The 9,245-nt window shown below is 33.8% G+C and overlaps 1 pseudogene across 1 annotated transcript; it reads left to right on the forward strand.

The window, feature by feature from the left end:
* Nucleotides 1-7,624: 7,624 nt before the first annotated feature.
* On the forward strand, nt 7,625-8,527 carry LOC308271389 (olfactory receptor 4K13-like; annotated as a pseudogene). Its single transcript has one exon. The product of its transcript is annotated as an olfactory receptor 4K13-like (transcript).
* The last annotated feature ends 718 nt before the right edge of the window (nt 8,528-9,245 follow it).

Raw genomic sequence — 9,245 nt, forward strand, 5'->3', positions numbered from 1 at the left:
TAGACTTCAATCCCAAGCTAATTAGAAGAGACAAAGATGGTCAATTTTTACTGGAAAAAGGAACAATCCAACAAGAGTAAATAACAATAATCAACATTTATGCCCCAAGCATAGGTGCAGCTACTTTCATAAAACAAACACTCTGTGACATTAAACTACACATAAATCCCAATACAATAATACTGGGAGACTTCAACACCCCTCTCACATTAGACTGATCTTCCAGAAAAAGGTCAGTAAAGATGTCTCAGAACTAAAGAACACCATTAATCAAATGGACCTGTTGGACACATATAGAATATTTCACCCAACTACATTGAAGTTCACATTTTTCTCAGCTGCTCATGGAACATTCTCCAAAATCAATCACATCTTGGGACACAAAATGAGCACTAGCAAATTCAAAAAATGTGACATACTTTCCTGTGCTTTTTAGGCTATGAAATGAAATTAGAAATCAACTATAAAAAGACCCAAAGAAACCACATGAACATGTGGAGGCTGAACATCACACTTCTGAATGGGTCCTAGAAGATGTAAGAGGTGAAATCAAGAAATTTCTATAAACAAATGAAAATAAAGATACAACATATCAAAACCTCTGGGACACTTTGAAGGCAGTATTGAGGAAAATTTATATCACTGAGTGCTCACAAAAGATAAACAGAAAATCATAAAATAAATAACCTAATTAAACACCTCAAATCCCTTGAAAAACAGGAACAATCTAATCCCAAAGCCAGTAGAAGACAGGAAATTATTAAAATCAGAGCAGAAATTAACAAAGTAGAGAATAATATATATAAACTCAACAATTCCAAAAGCTGGTTTCTCAAAAAAATTAACAAGATTGACAAACCACTAGCCAACCTAACTAAAAAAAAAAAAACAGAATTAACCCAACTGATGAAGATAAGAGATGAAAAATGAGATATTACAACTGACACTGTAGAAATCCAGAGGATTATCAGAAACTACTTTGAAAAACTCTACTCCAACAAAATAGAAAATCTGGAGGAAATCGACAACTTTCTAGATAAATACAACCTTCCTAAGCTGAATCAATAAGATATAGAACACTTAAACGAACCAATAAAAATCAAAGAGATTGAAACAGCAATAAAGAGCCTACCACCAATTAAAAGGCTAGGACCAAATGGTATCCCAAGTGAATTCTATAAAACCTTTTTGGAAGAGCTAATGCCAATACTCCTCAATCTATTTCATGAAATAGAAAACAATGGAATTCTCCCAAATATATTCTATGAAGCCAACATCACATTAATACCAAAACCAAAAAAAAAAGACAGTTCAATGAAAGAGAACTACAGGCCTATATCTTTGATGAATTTGAATGCAAAACTGTGAAGCAAAATTCTAGCAACACCCATTCAAAAACACATAAAGAAAATCATACATTATGACTATGTAGGGTTCATCCCAGGGATGCAAGGCTGGTTCAACATACAAAATTCAATCAAAGTAATTCATCAAATAAACAGAACCAAAGACAAAAATCACATGATCATTTTAATAGAAACTGAATAAGGATTTGATAAAATCCAATGTCCATTTATGATAAAATCACTGCAGAGAATTGGAATGGAAGGAACATATCTCAACATCATAAAGGCAATCTACAATAAGCCAACAGCTAACATCACACTAAATGGGGGAAAACTTCAAGAATTCTCCCTAAAAACAGGAACAAGACAAGGATGTCCATTATCACCACTTCTCTTTAATATAGTATTTGACTCCAGCCAGAGCAATAAGGCAAGAGAAGTTAATCACAGGAGTACAAAGAGGGAAAGAAGAACTTAAGCTCACTATTTGCAGATGGCATGATACTATATTTAGAAAACCCAATAAACTTAACCAAAAGGCTTATAGAACTGATCAATATATTCAGCAAAGTGTCTGGATACAAAATAAATCTTAAAAAATCAGAAGCTTTTCTGTACACCAACCATAAACCCACTGAAAAAGAAATTCAGAAAATACTTCCACTCAAGATCACCCACAAAAAAATAAAATACTTAGGAGTAAACTTAACCAAGAAGCTAAAAGATCTCTACAAGGAAAATTATAAAACATTGAAAAAAGAAATCAAAGAAGATCTTAGAAGATGGAAAGATCTTCCATGTTCATGGATTGGCAGAATAAATACCATTAAAATGCCCATCCTTCCAAAAGTGATCTACAGATTTAACGCAATGCCCATTAAACTACCAAGATCATTCCTCACAGACATAGAAAAATCAGTCCTTTAATTTATTTGGAATAATGAAAACCCAGAATAGCCAAGGTAGTTCTCAGCAACAAAAAACATGCAGGAGGAATCATGATACCTGACTTTAAACTGTATTACAAAGCCATTGTAATAAAAACAGCATGGTACTGGCAAAAAGAAAACAGATACATAGACCAATGATGCAGAAAAGAAGACCCAAAAAAGTGTGTGTACTACACACTTTCAGCCAATTGATTTTTGACAAAGGGGCCAAAACCATACACTGGAAAAAAGATAGCCTGTTCAACAAATTGTGTTGGCAAAACTGGCTAACCATATTCAGAAAATTGGAAATTAATCCCACTTTCTCACCCTGCACAAGAGTCAATTCAAGGTGTATCAAAGACTTGGAAATCAAACCAGAGACCTTGAAGCTCCTTGAAGAGGACATAGGTCCAACACTTCAACACATAGGCACAAATAAACACTTTCTCAACAAGACCCCAAAGGCACAACAAATTAAAAGGAGAATCAATACATGGGATTGCATGAAACTGAAGAGCTTCTGTTCAGCAAAGGAAACTATCAAGAACCTCAATCGAGAGCCAACAGAATGTGAGATTTTTGCCACCTACACCACCGATAGAGGGCTAATATCTAGAATACACAGAGAACTCAAAAAACTCAACACAAAGAAAACAAAGCATCCAATAACAAAATGGGCAAATGAACTAAATAGACACTTCACAAAAGAAGAAATTCAAATGGCCAATAAATGCATGAAAAAATGCTCAACATCACTGGAAATAGAGAGATGCAAATCAAAACTACCCTGAGATTTCACCTAATTCCAACTAGAATGGCAATCATTCAAAACACAAACAACAACAAATGCTGGTGAGAATGTGGAGAAGTGGGAAATCTAAAACATTGTTGGTGGGATTGCAAATTAGTGCAACCACTTTGGAAAACATTTGGAGAATCCTTAGAAGAATGGTAACAAATCTACCATTTGATCCAGCAATACCACTTCTGAAAAGAAAGGAAACCAAACTACCAAACTAATGCATGTGTTTCTATGTTCATAGCTGCACAATTCGCCAGAGCCAAACTGTGGAACCAGCCAAGATGTCCATCAACAGATGAATGGATTCCAAAACTGTGGGATATGTACACAATGGAGTTTTACTCAGCCATAAAAAAAAATACAATTACGGTATTTTCAGGGAAATGGATGGATCATGAGGACATTATGTTAAGTGATATTAGTCAGTCACAAAAAGTAAGGAATCGGATGCTTTCCCTAATATGTGAAAGCTAAGGTGAAAGGGGTCATAGGAGGAACTCCAGGTCAAAAAGGGGATCCTATAGAGAAGCAAATAAGGCAACCTAACTGTGGGGATGGGAGGTGGGGAGATGGAAACGCTTTAAAGCACATGATGTACTTATTCAAATCATAGTCAACCACTAAACCAAAAATGGGAGGGAGGGATGAGGAGGGAGGGAGGTGGGGACTGGGTGGGGGCTGGCTGGGTGATGTGTCCTTTTTTTCCCACACAAGTTTTTTTTTTTTACCATTATGATGTATAAATACAATGCACCAATAAAAATTAATAATAAAAAAGGAATGTACTTTACTGTTTTACTATTCAAATTGAGCAAAGAAGCATTGGATTATATGGCTATATCACATTTCCCATCACTCTCAGATTATATTTTTTTCTTTTTGAAAACTGAAAAAAGCATTGAAGACTTCTGTTATTTCAAATAGGAGTAAGCAAAGGTATGGAAGTTTAGCAAATAGTGGGTATTCATCAACTGAATATGGAAAAAATGAGAGGGAGATTCTGAATAGAAAAATTTCTTAGAACTGGAGACAGGGATGAGAAAAAAAGGCAAAAAGCAATTACCCAGCTTAGTAGTATGCTTTCTGTTTTGATATGCCCAGTTCTGCTTAAAAAGCCACATGCTTAAAAAATCTGCAAGTTACTGTGCAGTCAGTGGTAGTTATTGTGCTTTTGCAATTGATGTTTTAAAATGTTTTTCACATAAATTTCCTTATTAGGACACTTCAAACCATAGATAATGATTTTATGTTGTGCCTCTTAACTCTTGCCCCTAAGAAGTCAATCATATCCATTTTCATAATTATGCAATGCCAGGAGTTTTCTTTATTGTGGCTCAGAGAAAGTAAATGATATCTTTAATAATTCCCATTGCTATTTGACCTCAGTTGGGTATTGTTTGGTCTCAAAATGCTGCATGTCTTTATTACTACTCTATTTGTCATCTTTTTCAAGAGAAAGTGGTCATATTTGACATTATTTTAGAGCAATATAATTATTTCTTGAAAGATAATTTCTCCATGATTCAATGTGTTTTGAGTCCAGAAATGTTCTTAAGCACTCTGAAGAACTGGTAAGTCATTGGGAAAAGTTTTAAAGAATAGTATGATAATATAAAAATATTCCTGGATAAAGGCTTCTAATCTTAAAGTCTCTACTCAGTATCTACTATGAAAGTAATTTAGAAGCAGAGCAATTAACAGAATTCTAGCTTTCAAAGAGCCATTACTACTCCATGTATCATAAATACATAGCATGGTTCTATTGTAGATGTGACAATCTTAGGTAAATTAAGTTTAATTCATTTTTGTATACTTTTTGTGAATTTAATTTTATATTTTTGTGACTTTAGTTTTCCGCAAAACTCCAGCATTCGACATTAATCAATCAAAATTTATTACTATTTTCAGTCTATATCAATGATCATTCAAGTAGAAGTGACAGGTTTAATAGAATCTTCACTTATGTTACCAAAGAAATATTTAATTTTCTCTTGCTTATAATCTTCAGGGTTTTCCTATTCTGTTTTTATTTTGTTTAAGTCTATTAAATTGACTCTAGGAAAAAATGTATGCGTGTGTGTCTGTGTGTGTATGTGTGCAATTGGGTTTGGAAATTCTGATCTAAGGTATTTTATTTTATCTCATATTGCTGTGCATTAATATAATAAATATTTAAATATTAAATTTTAGAAGAATAAAATGTTATCACATCCACAGACATTTTGTTCTTCAGAGCTTAATCAGATAGATGCTCAATACAACTTGACTTTTTATCACATATGTATCTTCGATAATTATCTTCTGTGATTAAATTTAATAATTTATTTTTTATAATTTGTTGGTACATAACTATAATCTCAAATCATGATGTTTTTCATAGTAATAGTGGTTCTTGATACTCAATATGAATAGAGAAATGCTCTCCAACTTACAATGGGGCTGCATCCTATAAAATTTACAAGTTGAAAATTCATTTGATACACTCAAACTACTGAATATCTTAGCTCAGTAACAGAGTCCATTGTAGAGTATCTGTTGTTGACCACTGTGATTGCAGGGGCCATTGGGACCAGTGACTCACTGCTGTCGCTGCTTCATATCACCATAGAGTATACTATTACATTTTGCTAAACCAGGAAATCATCAAAATTTAAAAACTGAGGTACAGGTTATACTGAAAATGTATCACTTTTACATGATCATAATGTTTAAAGATTATAAGCTGAATCATTTTAAGCTAAGAACTATTAGTATTGCATCAGAATTCATGCATTAAAAGTAAAACACTTATTTCAAAATGTATTTAATTATCCCAGTCATTTTAGAGTAGCCTTCAAGATATTCATAATTTTAAAAATTTATTTTATTTAAACAAAATGTGTTAAGTCCTAAAACTCAATTGTGTTTCTGGGAATAATTTATTATGCAACATCCAAAAAACAGAATTCTATGACAAATTTTATGATTTTTTTGTATTTTAATATATTAAGTAAGAACTCAAAGAAAATAATGTACATATAATATAAAAATTGTAATTTGATAAAAAGGATAGAAATGCAAACACACATTAAAAAATATCAAAACTTAGGTTGCGAAAAGGAATTCTCAAATTATTAGGCTTGACACTGAAAGGTATTATAACTGTTCTGGACATGAAGATTAATAACTGTACATATTTGATGTATTTAATATTGTACATCAAGTTTCTTAGAGGAAGAAATTAGCCAAAAGATATGTTTTCATAGGGTGAAAAATACATGCCCAATTAGTTAAATGTTCCCATGGGACTGTCCCAAAGAAACAGAATATATAGTATTGTGATCTCTCTTAAATCTGTTTGTAATGACTTGGAGAGTCAGTTGTGGGAACTGGTGGGAATACAAGCAAAGGAAATGTAGAACCATTACTGGGACTCAAGAAGGCACCTTCACATCAAAGCATTTCTCCTCTTTCTGTTAAGCACAGAATGGTGCCTATACTTCATGTACTAAAGGAGTTTGGTGAAAACTTAAAGTTGTTTAAATTATTAACACTAAAACAATTTTTTTAAAATCTGAATGAGTAAAACTAATTTCACCATACCCATGAGCTAATGACAAAATATGTCATAAACTTAAATGACTCTGCTAAAAGAATTTATCCATCTGAATCAGTTACCTCAAGCTCTCTCAAGTTGAAACCTAAAAAAAATAGACACTGAAAATGAAATAAATTTATTTACATCTGGCAATACCCTTTCTGCTGTATTCTGCACTTCTTGCCTAGAACACAAGAAAGGAATTTGATGTGAATAATGGGAAATATTGAGTGAATAAATCACATAAATATGTAGTTCAAATATAAATATATAATATTGGGTTTTTATGTTACAAATATGGTATATAGTATATGCATACACACATCTTTGACTCTTAAAAACTTTGCAGTGACTACCACTAATACTAGAATGAGCTCAGAGAGATTGATATAAAAATGGAGTAGAAAAGGGAAAAAGTATATTTCTTAGTACTGAATGCACGTTTCTTTATCAGGATCTATTTCAGAATATGGTTATTGAGAATCTTACATACTTTATATATAATTTCTAGGATTAAAAACTCAATATCATTCAGTAAGTAGAGAACCTTCCATAACCATTATCCTATTTGTGGGGATCTTTATAACACAAAAAGACTTTAGATATCATGTAATCTAATTAGCTAATTTTACTGAAGAGATAACTTGACCCTTAGAAGGGGAGTTTCTTGCCCTATGCACAGTCTGGTGTCATTTGGAGGTCTTCTGATTACAAGGTTGTGGTTTCACATTTTTTTAATTTTTTTTTACAGAAACTTATATTCTGAGTTCTCCTAAGTATTTGGTGTACCTCTCTGGAACATTAAGGAAACCACTCGCCAACAAAATTCTACAAACTAGAGGATACCTCTAAGTGCTCACACCCCAAGTAGCAAATTGGACACCAATATGGACCTTCCTTTCTAGTATACATCATTTTCTTGCCTCTATCATTGTTCTTTTTATCATTAGTATATAAAGTTGACAATATGGAGATGGCAAACCATTCCATAGTGTCCGAATTCATTTTGCTGGGACTTTCCCAGTCTCAAAATCTTCAGATTTTATTCTTCCTGGGATTCTCTATGGTCTATGTGGAAATTGTGTCAGGAAACCTTCTCATCTTGGTCACTGTGGCCTGTGATTCACGCCTTCACACACCCATGTACTTTCTGCTTATTAATCTCTCCTGCATTGATATGATCCTGGCTTCTTTTGCCACACCTAAGATGATTGTGGATTTCCTCAGAGAACAAAAGACCATCTCCTGGTGGGGATGTTATTCTCAGATGTTCTTCATGCACCTCATGGGTGGAAGTGAGATGATGTTGCTCGTTGCCATGGAAATAGACAGGTATGTTGCCATACGTAAACCTCTCCATTACATGACCATTATGAGCCCACAGGTGCTCTTTGGGCTGCTGTTATCCTCCTATGCAGTTGGATTTGTGCACTCATCCAGTCAGATGGCTTTCATGATGAATTTGCTCTTCTGTGGTCCCAATGTTGTGGACAGCTTTTTCTCTGACCTTCCCCTGGTAATCAAACTTGCCTGCAGGGACACCTACATGCTGCAACTCCTAGTCATTGCTGACAGTGGATTCCTGTCCCTGGTCTGCTTCATCCTCTTGCTCCTGTCCTACATGGTTATCATATACTCAGTTAGGCACCGTGCTGCCCAGTGATCCTCGAAGGCTTTCTCCACTCTCTCAGCTCACATCATGGTTGTGACTTTGTTCTTTGCCCCATGTGTCTTTATCTATGTATGGCCCTTCAGCTGATACTCTGTAGATAAAATACTTTCTGTGTTTTACACAATTTTCACACCTCTTTTAAATCCTATAATTTATACATTGAGAAATCAAGAAGTAAAAGCAGCCATTAAAAAATAAGGAACCAACATAGAAATTCAAGACACAGTGTTTAAATAACACTTCTGAAAAGGTACTTTCTTATTTGGACATCATTAGGGAATTTGGAATCATTAGGGATACATTACTTTTAATGTATCCCAAGTTCTATATAAAAAAAGAATTGTTATTAAAAATAAATCCCTTTTTATGAGTTTTTTTTAGTACCAAGTATTGAACCCAAGGGGCACTCTACCTCTGAGCTGCACCCCTAGCCCTTTTTACTTTTTTTAAATTTTAACTGGGTTTTTCTAAATTGCTGAGGCTGGCTCTGAGCCTTTCATCCTTCTGTCTCAACCTCACAAGTACTGGTTTTACAGACAGGGGCCACCATGCCTAGCTTTTTGTGGCCTTTAATGGTTAAAAACCATGACATCTACAGCCTGGCAGGTGCTTATTTATGTATCACATTTATATTTTCTTATGAACAATGGAAGAACAAATAAATCCCCTATAATTTATTTATTAATCTATAGAATCTTGTTTATATGTTTCTTTTATTATCATTTCACCTTTTTTTTTGAAGTGCTAGGCAAATGCTCTACCGCTGACCTACATCTTCAGCTCAGTTTCAGCATGTTAAACTCTTAGTTAACATTGTGTTGCTATTACTGCTGTGGTTATTGGGAGTATGCATTTAGAGAATGCTCACAGATGACACCTCATCATAGTTTTTGTCCATTTGCCTGGTTTGTTGCTT

The sequence above is a fragment of the Muscardinus avellanarius genome (genome assembly GCF_963383645.1).
Source record: "Muscardinus avellanarius genome assembly, chromosome: 12".
Taxonomy (NCBI): Eukaryota; Metazoa; Chordata; class Mammalia; order Rodentia; family Gliridae; genus Muscardinus; species Muscardinus avellanarius.